General features: G+C 44.2%; 1 long non-coding RNA gene across 1 annotated transcript; it reads right to left on the bottom strand.

Moving 5' to 3' along the window:
• Positions 1-10,208: 10,208 nt before the first annotated feature.
• LOC112442011 (uncharacterized) lies at positions 10,209-17,363 on the bottom strand. The gene is made up of 3 exons (XR_003029969.2): positions 16,879-17,363; positions 14,880-14,957; positions 10,209-11,924 (listed from the first exon to the last, which is right to left on the bottom strand). It is a non-coding gene; the product is annotated as an uncharacterized lncRNA (long non-coding RNA).
• Between the last annotated feature and the right edge of the window lie 122 nt (positions 17,364-17,485).

Raw genomic sequence — 17,485 nt, 5'->3', positions numbered from 1 at the left:
AAAATTGTCAAGAAGGTAAGGACTGAACCATCAGGATTTGGGGAATTGTGGGGTGTGAGGCAGGGGATGGATAGAAATGTCTAACTTTTCTCTCATTAAAATAGAAATTGTTCAAGAAAGAAAATGCACTGAAGAGCAAGTCTGTGAAATTGAACTCTTCATCCTGTTAAAAGGTAAACGGAGGCATATTAAAAATTGTAGGGGTTTATATTTAAAGTTGATTGGAATCAAGCAGCACCAACCCAAGACCTGGTTAGCCCTCCACCAGCAGGAGCTAGGGCTGAGGGAGACCGTGAGAGAGAAGGGAGGTGCCAAGGAGGAAGCTTATCTGACCGGCCGCAGCTTAAGGGATGCTTACTTGGGAAAGCCTGGTCGGCTGTTTGTGACTGGTTGTCCTGAGCTTTGATAATTTTTTTTTCTTTGTTAGTTGGCATTGGGATCTCAGTTCCCAAACCAGGTACCCAGCGGTGCACTCCCTGCACTGGAAGCGTAGAGTCTTAACCACAGGACCGCCGGGGAAGTCCCTTCATCATAAGTTTGGTTTGCTTACATAGACTACTAAGTCATTAAAGCGACTTCAGTCTAAAGGCCTCCTTGTCTGTTTAATTTAACAATCCCAAAGCCTCCAGAATGTTAGGGCCCTGGAAGGACCTGGACTTAACAGAAGTAGTTTAGCTGAAATGTAGACTTTAAGAAGCATCTTTTCAATATTCAAAGCATACTGATAATATTACTGAAGTGTAGCCCATAGAGTGAAACTAGGAGTTTCCTTAGAGATACCTGTTTAAGGCCTCCCTTTCTTTTCACAAAGGCCCCAAACATCAAACTGACTTAGCCAACTCCCATCTCCAAATGTAGTGCCCCAGGTGAGTATTTGCAACTAAATATATGAATTCCTCTTTAAACCCTTCCAATTTCAGCTGCAACTGTATAATTAATTCAGTGTCAGAAGTGTCATTTGTTCTGTGCTTAGTCGCTCAGTCATGTCCAACTCTTTGCGACCCCATGGACTTAACCTGCCAGGCTCCTCTATTCTTGGGGAGTTCTCCAGGCAAGATACTGGAGTGGGTTGCCGTGCCCTCCAGGGGAACTTCTCAACCCAAGAATTGAACCAGAGTCTTCTGTATTGCAGGCAGATTCTTTACCAGCTGAGCTACCAGAGAAGTCTGAGTTACCAGGGAAGCCTGTCATTTCTTCTACTAAAGCACTATATGGATAAATGTCTTCTCAGTTGAAAAAAATAATGCATCCCCAAACAGATTCATATTAGATTTATTTCAAAGTATATACAATCCACTGATCTTTAACTTAAAGCATTCTGAAATACTGTGAACCCAAAAAGGATTACATTAAGTAAAACTATACATATTGTAAAAGCTAAAAATAAATCTTTTAATCATGGGACTGTTAATTTGAAGAATAATGTGATACCTCATGTGCCCAGCCTCCTTTACCCTTCACTTGAGATGACTGTAGGATGTGAAAAATAAAAGTGTATTATCTAAACTGCTAATTCAGTATAACATTTGTAGTTAATTCATACTGTTGTGAAGCACTAAGAATGCCTGTATTTTGTAGTAATATTCCTTAATGTCTTTTGCCGGTAGCTCTTAAACCTTTCTAGGAGGGTTGAGACTGCCTGAGATCCTTTATTGTAACCAAATTTAGGCCTTTAAAAAAAAGGTATTCTCCCTGTAAGACTGCAAATTTTTATACTGGCTAAGATTGACTGTCCAGTTGTGAATAGGCTATTTTCCGACCAAAAGGCCAATTATGTTTTGCATTAGTCCTTAACTAGCTTTACAACAGAGCAAGGCCTGTTAACACAGAATGGCAGTGCAAACCGCTTACCACTTTTAAGGGCTTGCATTAAATTCTCTTCTGTGTTCCCACTTGAAGGTTTCTTGCTCGACAGGTTTCCTGACATAAATGGGTCTTTATAATAAATTGCCAAGTCATTCTCAGAGAAGGCAATGGCACCACACTCCAGTACTCTTGCCTGGAAAATCCCATGGATGGAGGAGCCTGGTAGGCTATAGTCCATGGGGTCGCTAAGAGTCGGACATGACTGAGCGACTTCCCTTTCACTTTTCACTTTCATGCATTGGAGAAGGAAATGGCAACCCACTCCAGTGTTCTTGCCTGGAGAATCCCAGGGACAGGGGAGCCTGGTGGGCTTCCGTCTATGGGGTCGCACAGAGTCGGACACAACTGAAGTGACTTAGCAGCAGCAGCAGCCAAGTCATTCTAATGTACAGAAAACTATGAAGTTCAGTTTTGTTTTTTGTGAAATAAAGGCGAACTCTTGGCAGTTTCTGTATATGAAGTGAAAACTATTTTTTATTCTGGTCATAATTCTGCTATGGGAAGAGTGTGTGTGTGTGAGTCACTTAGTCCTGCCCGACTCTGTGCAACCCCATGGACTGTAATCCACCGGGCTCCTCTGTCCGTGCGATTCTCCAGGCAAGAATACTGGAGTGGGTTGCCATGTCCTCCTCCAGGGTTGGGGGATCTTCCTGACCCAGGGATCCAACCTAGGTTTCTGGCATAGCAGGCAGATTCTTTACCATTTGAGCTACGCTCCATGTGAGGGAGGGAAATTGGGCCCAGTCTGTCAACCGTAACTCTGTTCCTGAGTAGTTAATTACGTTAGTTAATATGCTAGCAAACCTGGGAATGTCAATGACACTTTTGCAAATGAAACTTCCATTTAAAAAATAGCATTGGTATATTTACACTTGTGCGTGAAATAGGTCCCTAGCAGGAAGCAGTTGTATATCACAGGGAGCTCAGCTTCATGCTCTGTGATGACCTAGAGGGGTGGGGGGTGGGGGGTCGGGGGCGGCTCAAGAGAGAGGGGATATTTGTATACACATGGCTGATTCACTTTGTTGCACAGCAGAAACTAACACAACATTGTAAAGCGACTGTCCTCCAATCAAAAGTAGTAAATAAAACCACGGTTTGGTTTGCGCCCAAGCTAAGTTTTGCCAGGAGTGTCCTCTGTCAAAGACTGAGCTTTCTGCAGCTGGTTCGTCGTGAGTTGTTGATTCGTAAGAAAAATGATAGAACCAGACACCTCCTTGTTGGCCTTAGACACAAAAATAACTTCCTATAATACACTTTGCTGTTGCTTTGCTTTTGGTACAGGCATGTGTTTGTATAAATATCTTAGAAGTGAAATGTACCTCAAGTTGGCATGGGGCACATAGGGGAGAAAAATGTAAACCCTACTGGTCTTCAGTATATGTTGGAGCTTTGATTATTGAATTTCTACAGAAAAAGCAATATCTCACTTTAAAAAAAGAGTGGAGGGTATTATGGGGTAAGGAGAGGGAGGGTAACTTTAATCCTGTTGGCCTTGTTTTTAAATTACAATTTTTTTAGAATAGTGAATTAGATACTATATATATATGTAGATATATACATATACAACTTGACTTTGATCCTCCCCCTAAGTGATTTCTAGGGGCTTCCCTGATAGCTCAGTTAGTAAAGAATCCGCCTGCAATGCAGGAGACCCCAGTTCAATTCCTGAGTTGAGAAGATCGGCTGGAGAAGGGATAGGCTGCACACTCCAGCATTCTTGGGCTTGCCTTGTGGCTCAGCTGGTAAAGAATCTGCCCGCAATGCGGGAAACCTGGGTTCGATCCCTGGGTTGGGAAGATCCCCTGGAAAAGCGAAAGGCTACCCACTCCAGTATTCTGGCCTGGAGAATTCCATGGACTAGTCCATGGGGTCTCAAAGGGTCAGACATGATTGAGCAGACTTTCACTTCACAAGTGATTTCTAAATCTGTGTTAGGAAGCTTTTTCTAAAAGCCTACCTAAAGGTTTAGGCAGATAATTGTACTTCTCTCCTTTGAGGGGTATATATGTAGTTATTATGGCTAGGCTCCAAGCTCTTGGGAAAAGCAGAGGGTGTTGCTTTTTATCCACTCTGCATCCCCAGCTCCTTGGATATTAGCTCAAAGGAGCCATGTAGTAAAAAATGTGTCCACTTTTTGATACAAAATTCTAATATAGAAAAACATTTGGAGGTTGCACTGCCATTTCATTTGAATGAATTATAAATAAGGTGGTACATTTATATCAGTAACTTATTCTGAATCAACATCAGGGTGTTAACTAAGGTACTAGGATGTTTACAGATGAATGGCCAGGTTTTTTTTTTTTTAATAAAAATGTAGAGATATTAGCAGACTTAGAAAAATCACCATGTTACAGCCGCTACTGAAATATTGTTTCACGGGGATCACCAGTGGAATGTAAAATCATTAGAGATTGAAAGAAAACAGATAATGTCCAAAATACAAAGCATTGCTTCACATATTACTCAGTGTGAATGGGGGGAAAGGTGGCATTCCTAAGAGTTCTGCGCTTAGCATCTACCTCGAGAGATCAAAGTTAACATCGCTAATAACCAGATAGCCAGGTACCTCCAGGTATGATGAAGTGAAAGTTATGCAACATCTCTTGTGAGATGAGATAGTCCCGCTGGGATTGTTTGGCCTACATCTCATCAGGACTTTTACCTTAAATTCCAGTGAACAGAAAGTACAAGGGGATAAAGAATAAGTTAAATACCACAAGGAATTAATTGGACAAACCCAGAATCTGGGGCTTCCTACGAGACAACTGGTGTAGTTTCTTCAAAAAGTCAGTCAGGAAAGAATATTTTAGAAATTTGTTAGAAGATAAAAGAGACTTTAGATTACAGTTCAAAAAGTAGCTATTGGCAGACTTAGAAAAATCACTTGAAACACCAGGGGAACAACTGAGCAATTTGAATTTGTATTCGATACAACTACGGACTTTTCATTAACTTTTTGAGGGGTGCTGTCGTGGTAAGGTAAGGGAATAGGCGTATAGGAGATGCAGGCAAAAAAGTCCTGAAAAGTGAAGTGGCCTAGTATCTGAAATGTACTCTCAAGAGGCTCAGCAGAAATACACACATCTCTACATACATGTTTGCAGAAAACTGGAGGAAAGAGAGAAGGAAGAAGGAAAAAATGTCTTTAAATATGACCCCTGCTCAGTCTTATGTATCACCCTGGATGGAGGAGAGGTTGGAGGAGAATGGACACATGTATGACTGAGTCACTCTGCTGTGCGCCTGAAACCGTCACAACATTGTTAATTGGCTATACTCCAATGTAAAACCAAAAGTTCTTTAAAGAATAAAATAAATATGGCCCAATGTAATGGGTGGGTGGATGTGTGGGATTTCATTGTACTAGTCTTTTAACTTTTCCTCTTTTGAACTTTTTCATAATAAAAATTAGCGAGAAAATATCCAGGGTCTTTGGTCCAGAAATGCAAGTAGGCTTCTGTTAAGGCCTCCCTCTTGCAGCAGCGCGGCCGTCAGGGCCAGCCTTTGGTTACGGCAAATGACAGCGCCTGTTTCCCTCCTGCAGCAGCGCGGCCATCAGGGCCTTCCTTTGGTTACGGCCAATGACAGCGCCTGTTTCCCTCCTGCAGCTATCAGAACCCCTTCACCAGTGTGTACAAGAAATTGGTTTGTACTTGGAAGCACAGAAATTCCAAAAAGTGTAAAGTTGAACAGTTTTATGTTTGTCAGTAAAGATTATAGAAACTTAGGACAAGTGAAGAAGTAGAAATAATTTAGCATATGAGGCTAGTTAGAAAAAAAATCATGTGAGAAAACATGCATTCACCCAACTAGACATTTTTCTCATCAGCTTTCTAAATGGCCATGTGAAGCTGTAAGAAACTGCGTGCATGCATGCCAAGTCACTTCAGTTGTGTTCTGCTGTTTGAGACCCCATGCACTGTAGCCCTCCAGGCCCCTCTGTCCACGGGATTCTCCAGGCAAGAGTACTGGAGTGGGTTGCCATGCCCTTCTCCATGGTATCTTGCCCGCCCAAGGATTGAACACCACATCTCTTACATTGCCGGAAGATTCTTTATTGCTGAGCACTGGAGAAGCCCCATAAGAAACTGTGAGGGAAGTTAAGTCCCAGAATTAAACAGTAACTTGGTGTTAATACCAATTTCTCTTCTGTCTCAATTTTTTCTCCTCATAAGCAAGCATAGATGACTGAGACTCAGTAACGTTCTGAGATGCTATATTTCTTAAAGCTTATTTCTTACAGTTTCACTTATTGCCTACTTCAGGGTAAATTATATTTATACATTGGTATAACTTATTTTAAATCTGAAAGATACCTAAATAGTTGGACAAATTGTTCTTAATTCACACTTGTTAATAAAATAGCTTAAATCTTTAAAGAATAAATAAATAATGGATATTTACATTGATCTCAAATTCTCTCTCGTTCCCTCACCCCTACCTTAGGTTGAACAAGGAAAATCCTGTGGATTAAAAGTTTCTAACTAGAAATAGAAGCAGAGGATGTTTTGAGAATTTGAGTTTTTACCATGGCAATAGTTACTACATAATCACTGGTATGATCAAGTGAGTAAAAAGGAAGAATCTGTGTAGGTTTAAACGGTCATGAGTATTTGCTGAACAAACCGGTTGGCCCGTCCATGTAGCCTTTCATCACCTGATCACACTAACACCCTCCAAAGGGTCAGAGAGCCCCTGAAGTGGGTCAGGCAGTCCCTTCTTGGACTGGTGTTGGCTACCAGAAGAGGTCAGGCCTTTAGTTGGTTAGATTCACTTAGATTTCCCACAGTATGGACTTTAAAAAAAATAACCTGTCTTCATGTTCTCTAGACATTTTTTATGTAAAAAACCTCACTACATTTTCTTCTTAAAAAAAGTATTTATGTAGGCTGTCCTGGGTCTTCCTTGCTGCATGGGCTTTCCTCTAGTTGCAGTGAGGAGGGGCTCCTCTTCTTGCAGAGCAGGGGCTCTAGGGCTTGGGGGCATCAGTAGCGGTTCCTGGGCTCTAGAGCACAGGCTCAATAATTGTGTGGTGCATGGTCTTTAGTTGCTCCAAGGCATGTGGGATCCTCCCGGAAAAGGGATTAAATGGGTGTCTCCTGCACTGGCAGGTGGATTCTTCACCACTGAGCCACCAGGGAAGCCCCCCTCACTACATTTTCTTTGTGAAGTTCAGCATTTCCCTGATTAAGGCAGCCATAAAATAAGATAAATTAGTTAGGAACTGCAAATGAGGAGCTCTAAGTCTAATGATGAAACTTTTGTGTATATATGTGTGTATATATATGGGTTTCCCTGGTGGCCCAATGGTAAAGAATCCGCCTGCGATGCACGAGCTGCAGGAGACGCAGTCCAATCCCTGGGTCAGGAAGATCCCCGGGAGGAGGGCATGGCAACCCACTCCAGTATTCTTGCCTGGAGAACCCCATGGACAGAGGAGCGTGGCAGGCTCAGTCCACAGAGTCAAAAAGAGGCAGACACAACTGAAGCGACTTAAACACACACACACATATATATATATATATATATATATATATATATATATATATATATAACCTGTCTAAACTCACAAGGGAAGAGAAAGTATTACTCTTCATAGGAAGCTCTAGTCCTAACTTGCCTCTTTGTTCTTTAAAAACAGTGACATCATAAGAGGCTGCTGTGCTGTCTTTGGGTTTTCAAGCTTTGGAGTCATGATTTGTGCTCATGACTAAAGCAATGAAAACAAGTCTTTTTTCCCCAAGACACAGTAGCTTCAGTCCAAGCCACTCCAGACTTCCTTGCCAGTGACCTCAACACTGACCTTGACCTATCCCGGGAAGAACTCTGTCTGTTTAGTTCTTTTAGCTCATTTTTATGTGAATTTCTGTTCACTAGAAGTGAACTGGATCACCCAGTTAATTCAGAAAAACTTCATTCATGAATCACTTCATTTCTAGTGTGCTGGCTCTTCATCGTTACAGCCTCTCATTTCCTCTCAGTGGCCTCTTTGGGACCTTGTACACCTGGCCTACAAAATGAGTTTCCAGAAGCAGTGGCAGAACCAGAAGGCTGTCTTTCCAAGGGCCAGCCTGGCTCTCTTCATTTGAAATCCAAAATTCCCATCTCTTTTTGATTCCTAAGCCTCTGTATCAAATTTCAGAAGAGAGACAATTCCCATTGGCTGTCTGTTTTACATATGATAATGTATGTTTCCATGTTACTCTATACATCCTACCCTCTGCTTCCTCCCCTCCATTCTGTACCCATAAGTCTTTTCTCTATGTCTGCATGCATCTCCATTCAGTTCAGTTCAGTTCAGTTGCTCAGTCGTGTCCGACTCTGTGATCCCACGAACCTGAGCACGCCAGGCCTCCCTGTCCATCACCATCTCTTGGAGTTCACTCAAACTCACGTCCATCGAGTCAGTGATGCCATCCAGCCATCTCATCCTCTGTCGTCCCCTTTTTTCCTCCTGCCCCCAATCCCTCCCAGCATCAGAGTCTTTTCCAGTGAGTCAAATCTTCACATGAGGTGGCCAAAGTACTGAAGTTCCAGCTTTAGCATCATTCCTTCCAAAGAATACCCAGGGCTGATCTTGCAGTCCAAGGGACTCTCAAGAGTCTTCTCCAACACCACAGTTCAAAACCATCAATTCTTCGGTGCTCAGCCTTCTTCACAGTCCAACTCTCACATCCATACATGACCACTGGAAAAACCATAGCCTTGACTAGATGGACCTTTGTTGGCAAAGTAATGTCTCTGCTTTTCAATATGCTATCTAGGTTGGTCATAACTTTTCTTCCAGGGAGTAAGCGTCTTTTAATTTCATGGCTGCAGTCACCATCTGCAGTGATTTTGGAGCCCAAAAAAGTAAAGTCTGACACTGTTTCCACTATTTCCCCATCTATTTCCCATAAAGTGATAGGACAAGATGCCATGATCTTTTTCTGAATGTTGAGCTTTAAGCCAACTTTTTCACTCTCCTCTTTCACTTTCATGAAGAGGCTTTTTAGTTCCTCTTCACTTTCTGCCATAAGGGTGGTGTCATCTGCATATCTGAGGTTATTGGTATTTCTCCTGGAAGTCTTGATTCCAGCTTGTGCTTCTTCCAGCCCAGTGTTTCTCATGATGTACTCTGCATAAAAGCAATTATCCTTCAATTAAAAATAAATAAATTTAATTTAGAAAAATTTCAGGAGAGAGAACTCAATCCCAATCACTCTTCTTCCCAAACTGTGTCAAAGCTAGAGGTGTTGTTTGGTCCAGGGTTGGGACACACTGCTATGCAACGGCCATCAGCGTGTCCACGGACATGTTTCGTGTGACCGGCCTGTACGTGCCTACATTTCTGCAGTTTACCGTGGAATGTTACAATATCTGGTTATTCTCTTCATGTGCTGCTCATCCTGCTCCAAAGAGCTGGAGTCTCCTCTGGTGGCTTCCTTTCTGGATTTTAGAAGCCTCTTGAGAGCAGAGCTGTTTTGAACGTGTGTGTAGCCCTCTCTGTGCCTTGCACACAAAAAGCATTCAGTTTTGTCCATGATGATGATGGTCATTGCTGGAGCTTCCAGTTTGGAAGGATGGAGGTCCATTGGCACCATTTGCCTGTGATGAGGACTGAGTTTAGTTGGCAGACAAAATGACAACCAACAATTCATCGTCAGAGCCCTTGGAGCAGATACGATTAATACTGAGACATGAAGATGAGTAAGGCGGGCCTGCCCTCAGACTGTGGTTTAATAGGGATAAAGTCCATGCAAATCCTGGGAATTCGTGGTGTGGGGAATACATGCTATTTATTAGTGGTCGAGTGGGGAAGCAGCTCCAAATTGGACTGTGTGAGCATATGCTTTGGGTGCAGAGGGCTGTGTTTTACCCTCTGCAGCTCTGTCACTGGAAATGGTCCTATCCATGCTGTCAAACTAAGCCTTACATAAGTCAAATCTTCAGTATAATACAATGTTATTTATTTGTAGGCTTTGAATCTTAACACTAGCCCCTGCTGCTCCCAGTCAGACAGAATGCTTGATTCCTTTCTAATATCAGTAGCACTGGAGTGTATTTAGACAAAGAGGCAGAACTAGCCTATGGCTTCTAGGTCATCAGGGCAGCCTTGTTGGTCAGAATATATGACTGACTTTCCATCTGGAAGTCAACTTGAATGCTCCCGTTTTTTTTTTTTTTTTTCAGTACTCCCATTTTTGAGAGGGAAAAGAAATTGATAACTAGTTCCCTAGCTGCTCAAATGTGTGGATTATAACTAGATACACAGGGACTAGGGTGCATGTCTGTTTCAGGGTTTCCCAGGAAAGCCCTAGAATCCGCAAAAATAATCTTCCGGAATTTGAAAACAATTCTGGTAAAAGTCCTTTATTGTGATATTGATGATTGCAGTCTAATGTAGAAGAAATCAGCTTACTTTGACAGGAAAGACACTCATACAAAAAATGTCATTGGTAGTTTTACTCCAGAGTTTTAGCCCAAGTAGAATCACATGTGACTGTTAACAGTCTAATGCTAATAAGGATTTGGGGGTGAGTCATCATCTCTGTGACTGCCCCTTCTCCCGTTAGGCCTGCTCCAGTCTCCTGAATCAGCCTCTCTGATTTCTTTATGGTGCCTCAGTCCTGCCTGTCACATAGGACAAAGGTCTTTGAACATCAAGTGACCCTTGTAGACTCTGTACCGTGAGCATGGGATCACAAGGGGCCCCCCTTTTTTATGAGTTCCTGTGCGGTAGAGCTGCTGGCTAGAATTCCTTCCTTTTGCCCTCCCCTCCAGGAGACAAGGTTTAGCCTGACTCTGCACAGCAGGTAAATAGGGCCCTTGGAAATTAGTCTCATTATTGAGATCAACTGTGACGAGGGCCTGCATGTAAAGGGAAGACTGTGAAGCTAGGAAGTACGTTCAAATCTTTGATAATAAGGAATATGGAGAGCAGAACAAATTGTGTGAACAACTAGCATTTTCTCTGCTTTTCCTTATTTATCCTCCCCTTAAAATTGCAAGTGGGACCTGTCTTTGTGACCCCAAATTTGAAATAAATACAAATCCAGAGTGAAAGGGTATTCAATTTTCCTGGGAAGAGAAACTCCCTTTGTGTGTGTGTGTGTGAAGCCATTTCAAAATTTTAAAAATCCCCTTGTACAGTGTAAAGTCAAGTCCTGTGTGTCACTGTGTGCTTGCTGAGCATCCCCTCCCCCATCGTAAACCAGAGCCTGGGAGCAACACTGCTCATTCATCATCCCACAGGAAACAACAGCTCGAAACTCTAAAATTCAGAAATTCCTTCACCTGCATCCTCAACAAAAGGATGTAGTAGGCAGTGAATCTAGGGTTTTACTTAGAAAACCAGCGACATTTCAAGAAAAATTAAAGTCATTTGCCCTGTTCTCTAGCCTAGTCCTGAAACATCATCACCAATAGGAAAATATTTTGTATAGGTACATTTTAGTCTTTTTTATGACTTAATATACAATTTACACAAGGTGATCATATGCACAAGAACGCTACATAAAAGGAACTTAGAATGTGAGGGGAAATTTTTTCGTCCACTTTACAAATGCCTGAACATGTAATACCACTCCCTCTGTGAGTTAGATTAAACATAGAAGCCTCTTTCTTCAGGAGGGAGCCGGCAAGCTATTTAATAGGAGTGAAGATGAGAAGTCCTGGATTTCATGCCATGCTCCCCCTGCCAGTTTTAGCCTGGTCAGCCCACAGAAGGATGGAACTGTGAGGAAACTGACACTGGGTGTTTCGGCAGGGATTGTCTTTGTGCCAAGGCCAGTCAAAACCTGAATAACGGTGTTTGCAACAAAAAGCTCACCCTCTTCACTTTCTCCAGAGTGGTGCATTTTCAGATTTCCCTGGCAGTCCAGTGGTTGGGAATCTGCTTGCCAATGCAGAGGACATGGGTTTGATCCCTGATCCAGGAAGATTCCACATGTCAAGGAGCAGCTGAGCCAGGGCACCGCAACTACTGAGCCTGGGTTCAGGAGTCTGTGCTCCACAAGAGAAGCCTCCGCACTGCAGTGAGGAGCAGCCCCGCTGCCTTAACTGGAGAAAGCCTGCAGAGCAACGAAGCCCACCACAGTCAAAAATGCGTAAGTAGTTTTTAAAATGGTCCATTTTCATTATTTTTATAAATCTGGCTTGAGAAATGTTAAAATGCTAATTGCTATTGGCTAGTTTTGTTGTTTGCTATCATACCCAGAGTATTTACCTTATTATTATGGAGTTAGCCAAAAAGTTCATTTGGGTTTTTCCGTAAGATCTAACAGAAAAACCCAATGAACTTTTTGACCGACCTAATGGCAGCTTAGTGCAAAGGGATTGTTCATAAACTAAATACAAACTCAGTTTTCCAGGGCAGCAAAAAAAGAAAAGCTTTCCAAATTGCTAAGTCATCAACATGGCTTTTCTCCCACCTTCATACACTCTACAAAGCCCTGTATGGGACATACACAACACACATACACACACACACACACACACACACACACACACACACACACACACACACACCATCGCATCCCGACACTGTTGGTTCGCTGGGTTTCTGTTTGGGGAATGCCCATACCGTGTGTGTTATGGTTTCAAATTACTGTTTGCTCTTCTAACTTCTTGGACGGTAAACAACTTGGAAACAGAACCGGTAGCCAAAGAAATTGGCATCTGACACCCTCTTTACCTTAATTCCTCTTACTGAGACGCACACTTGATTTTGATGATGGGTAGTGGAAAGAAGTGATATACTTTCATGTTTTATTTTAAAGCTATTTTTTCCTCATAATTTGAATGTTATAACAGCTAGACATACATTTGTAATTAAAATCAACCAGTTTTCTAAGCACTGTACCAAATGTAAACTAAAAAAAAAGTCTAGCCGAAGGTTTTCTGGGTAAAAACTCAGTGATACCTGCAGCTTTTCTCTTACCTAAGTCTCCTTTTTCTTCCCTGTCTCCAAACACACACACACGTCTTAAAAAAGAGAAGATGGACACTTTGCTGTAAGGAAACATGGGCAGGTAGGGACAAGGGGCATCTGATTACATCAGTCGTACATTGGATAAGGACTGTCCATAATCTCTCCTACCCCCAAACAAACGAGGCACTGCTGTTGACAAAGTACCTGTATTTACCTCTGGCAAAGGAAAAGCCGTTAATGCTACCATGGATATCAATACCACGTGTGGAAACATTTTCTATTTACAACTTTCAGAGATCACTACTTAGCATCCAGAAACAAAGTTTCTCCCTCTTAAGGATCAGAACCTAGACATTATTTCCAATGTTTATAAAAGGCAACTTGCTATTCAAATTTAAGTCTTAGCCTACAAAAATAAAGCCTCATTTTGTCAGTTCCGAGTTGTTTGGAAAATTATAGTAATACAGTGTCTGCAGTTTGCCAATAAGGTATTGGATGCACATCTGCATTCATAGTGATGTTATAAATTCTGCTCATTTTATTCATTTTACACTTTCGTTTTCTGAAGGAAACAAGGTCTAGCGATTTCTCTTAGAAATGGCTGTTGCTAGAAGGGCTGGTGAGACTTTGCTTTTGTCTGCAAGTCTGTTTAACTACAGAGGTGGTAAGGTTTGTTTCTTTTTGCAGTTTCCAATTGTTAAGAGCAAAGATATAGCCCATAATCTACTGAACAACTAATTTCATCAAATACATGTTTTAAGAAGAGCAAAGATGAAGTAAATCTCAGTCTATATTAGAAAGGGAGAGGGAGAGAAAGATTTAAAAATTAATTTGCAGCCTCACTACTAAGCCAGAGGGGACTTGGTGTGTCACCGTGGTCCCCAGAGGACCACACTGCTTGAGCAGATAAGCCTGTCTCAGAACTGTGAAGTCTTCTTTAGATTGCATCCTGACATTTGCCTCATTTTGGTTTGAAAGTTTTCTTTCATGGCTTCCCAGGTGGCTCAGACAATAAAGAATCTGCCTGTAATACAGGAGACCTGGGTTCGATCCCTGGGTCAGGAAGATCCCCTGGAGAAGGGAATGGCAACCCACTCCAGTATTCTTGCCTGGAGAATCCTGTGGACCGAGGAGCCTGGTGGGCTGTGGTCCATGGGGTCACACTGAGCTGGGCATGACTGAGTGATTCAGCACCCACACAACGAGAGATCCAAATCCGAAATGCTCCGTGTAGGAGAAACTGAAAGCTTTTCAGGGCCGAGGAGCTGAGGCTGAAAGAAATACAATGATCTGGGCAAAGGAAATGAAGCCCTCAGGGAAGGACAGCCTAGGGAGAGGGAGGGAGAGCTGCAAACAGAATTCTTCAGTAGGGCTTGCAGCTGGCACCTAGGAAGCCACTCGGAGCCCCTGCCACGCTCCCAGGAGGCCCAGCTGGCCTGGAGAGGTGCGGGCTGACCACGGCCCAGGAGCCCAGAAGTAGCAGCAGCAGCAGCAACCTCCTGGCCACAAACTCCAGGAGCTGCGCTGACTTTGGGCAGCCTGGCTTCAAGAGGCTTTCTGGCCTCCCCGCAGAGTGGCTGGCACATTGCTGGGAAACAGATGAACTGCAGATCTTAACTCCTGAGCACAGTCTTAGGTGAGATGAAGGTGTGGCTCACAATGAATGAAGGATAAATTGCCCTCTGGATTTGCAGCCTCAGATCCAACCCACTGGGACATTAGAGTGAGAACTGTGTTCTGCTCTATTCAAGGGCGTTTTGGCTGCCTCATATGCACAACTCAGAAAAGAAGAATGAAAATAAATGTGTTTCTTTCAGGGTCAGCACACAGTGCTGCTCAAGGGAAATGGGAGGGAATCAAGGTGGCGGAGTACAAGGACGTGGAATTCACCTCCTCCTGCAGATACATCAAAAATGCATCTCTATACAAACTGAGTGAAATGGGGTGCTTCACGCTGCAGAAGACGAAGGAAGGATGCTGCCGACGTGTCAGACAGAAGATGGCCATCTCCCCCCTGCAGGCACCTATGCAAACCTACAGAAGGTTTCAAAAGGGTGGGTGATGGGATGGAAATCAGGCTTTGAAAAACACTGACCTGACAGCAGAGTCAGGAGGAGAGGCAGAGAGACTGCTGAAGCAGTGGGTGCAGGAGTCCAGGTTTCAATTATCCAAGCTGCAAAATAGAAAAGGTAGGATTTCTAGGAAGGTTGTGAGAATCAAGCGTGATGCCTGAAACACAGCCAACAGCAAAGAAACCACCGCCTCCTTCCTCTCACGGGGCTGGGATAGTGGCGGTGCATACAAAGTACAGATGGAGTAGATACCACTTGGTAAAGAACGACAAATGTGCAAATACTTGGATATTAAAAATGTGAAAGAGAAAAAGAACCCAGAGGAAAACTGGGATTTTAAATTTTAAAAATCTGGACTTGGGATTTCCCTGGAGGTCCACTGGTTACTGACTTGGCCTTCCAATGCAGGGGACGCAGGCTCGATCCTTTGTCGGGGAACTAAGATCCCACATGCCTTGTGGCCAAAAAACCAAGACATAAAACAAAAGCAATATTGTAACTCATTCAATAAAGACTTTAAGAAAATGGTCCACAACAAAAAAAATATTTTTTTTAAAAATCAGGTCTTAAATAAGGGGTGCAGATGGAAGAGTACTAGTATTGAGAGACAGATGAGTTGACTTTTGGACAAGGAATTTGGACTTGAACCATTACAGGGACAGAGTATGGATACAGAGGTGAAGTCAGAGGTGAACTCACCTCAGAGCTCACTCTCCTGCCTCTCAGTTTCCCCAGACACTCCCTGGGACACCAAGCTGGGTTGCGTTTGTAAGTCTTAACTGTTCTTCTTTTAAAAGCTCCCTGGGGAGTTGTATATCCAAGCTTCAGGCCCTACAAATTCTGGACCCCTGTGGGTTGAAGTCAGAAGGCAGTACCCATGGGATAAGGGGAAATAAAGAGCTAGAAGAATCCAGTTACTGTCCTCAGAGGACAAGAAGGGTCAGTAAAGAGACAGACAGAAGGCCTGCAGTCAGGATGCTGCAAGGACATCAAAGGGCTGAAGGACTGAGGATGGGTCACTGGACTTGACCCTGCAAAAAAAGTGACTGATTTTAGAATGCACACTCAGTACATTGTGAGGAAGGGGGCTTGCCGAGCAAGAAGTGTCTGTAGATGCCTCATCTGGCAAGGTTAACATAAAAGAAGAGGATGCCATTAGCGCCTCACTTTGCTATTCTGTAATTTAACTTTTGGGCTTCCCTGGTAGCTCAGATGGTAAAGCATCTGCCTACAAGGCAGGATACCCGGGTTTGATCCTGGGGTCGGGAAGATCCCCTGGAGAAGGAAATGGCAACCCACTCCAGTATTCCTGCCTGGAGATTCTCATGGATGGAGGAGCCTGGTGGGCTACAGTCCGTGGGTTCGCAAACAGTCAGACACGACTGAGCGACTTCACTTTAACTTTTGCCTCTGCCGTCAGTATTCCTCTGAGGCCATCTCTTCTGTAACAGACACTCCGCACCCCTTGAGATTTTCCATGGTCTTCCCTGGATCTACTTTTCTTGATGGTAGTGTAAGCCTGCTGGGCAGGATTTTGTTTGGGGGTGGGGGGTTGTTTGTTCTCGGTTTTATCCTAATAGCTTCTCGTTTTCTATCCACTTGGAGGCCGGGAATTCTGTCCTGGGAATTCAGGGGCTGTGGACCAGGGCACAAAGGCGGAAGTCCTCAGGCACCAGAAGCTGGATAAGCCCTGGTCTGCTATCTGCGAGCACAGAGCCAAAGGTAGCAATGACTTCATCCTCGCAGAGGGCACCTCCCCACCCCTGCAGCTGATTTCCCATCAGCCGCTTCGCTCGGGATGGGTTTTCTTTGATTACTCCTTTCTCACTGCCTGGCTCACAAGTCACTTTGAAAAAAGATGCAATTAAACCGTTCCCGGGTTTCCTCCTGTGAGGGGCCTTTCCCAGACAGCTCTGTTTATTCAATCAGTCCTGGGATGGACTTTTTCTTTTATATATAACTGAAAGGTTTCTCTTACCACTATCGTTGAGGAGATAAAAAAAAAAAAAGTAACAAACTTACCGGATGACACGGGCCAGGGAGAAGCTGATTTGGGAAGCTACGGCCCGGCTGGGACTCGGCCACGCAGGCTGGGACAGTTCACCCCAGTGCTGACTCCTGCTCCCGGTAGAAACGAGTGTGTTGGGCAGAGGGAGGCCTGGCACGCGTTTGTGTGTGCGCGCGGGGTTTGAGCGTGCATGAATGTGCTAATATGCGTGTGCGCGCGCGTGTGCACTGGCAATGGTGTTGGGGAGGCTGTCGCAGAGGCTCCTTTGTGGAGCCACTTGCGGGTTCAGAACCAGCTCGGCGCCTCCCTTTGCTGGTTCCAGGAGGACACCTGGTTCTTCTGCACAGTCCGTACCTCTCTGTCCCCTGCCGCCCCTCGACTTTCCTCGGTGGCCGCTCTGCGCCAGCCTTCGGGTGCTGGCAACCACGCCCCCGGGGTCCCGCGCAGGTGAACGCGGCAGCACCGGCGTGGGCGCTCCCGGAGTGAGGGCGGAAGGGCCGAGCAGGAAAGGGCGTGCTGCCCTTTGCAGCTGGCGCTGAGAGCAGCCTGGTCTGCAGCATTGTTACCTGAGGCAGCGGCCGCGCCCCGCCCCGCGCCGCCCTGCCCCCTCGCGGTCCCGAG

This window comes from Bos taurus, chromosome 17 (assembly GCF_002263795.3).
Source record: "Bos taurus isolate L1 Dominette 01449 registration number 42190680 breed Hereford chromosome 17, ARS-UCD2.0, whole genome shotgun sequence".
Lineage (NCBI taxonomy): Eukaryota > Metazoa > Chordata > Mammalia > Artiodactyla > Bovidae > Bos > Bos taurus.
Note: the sequence above shows the minus strand (reverse complement) of the source record. Positions and strands in the feature narration are given on the sequence as shown.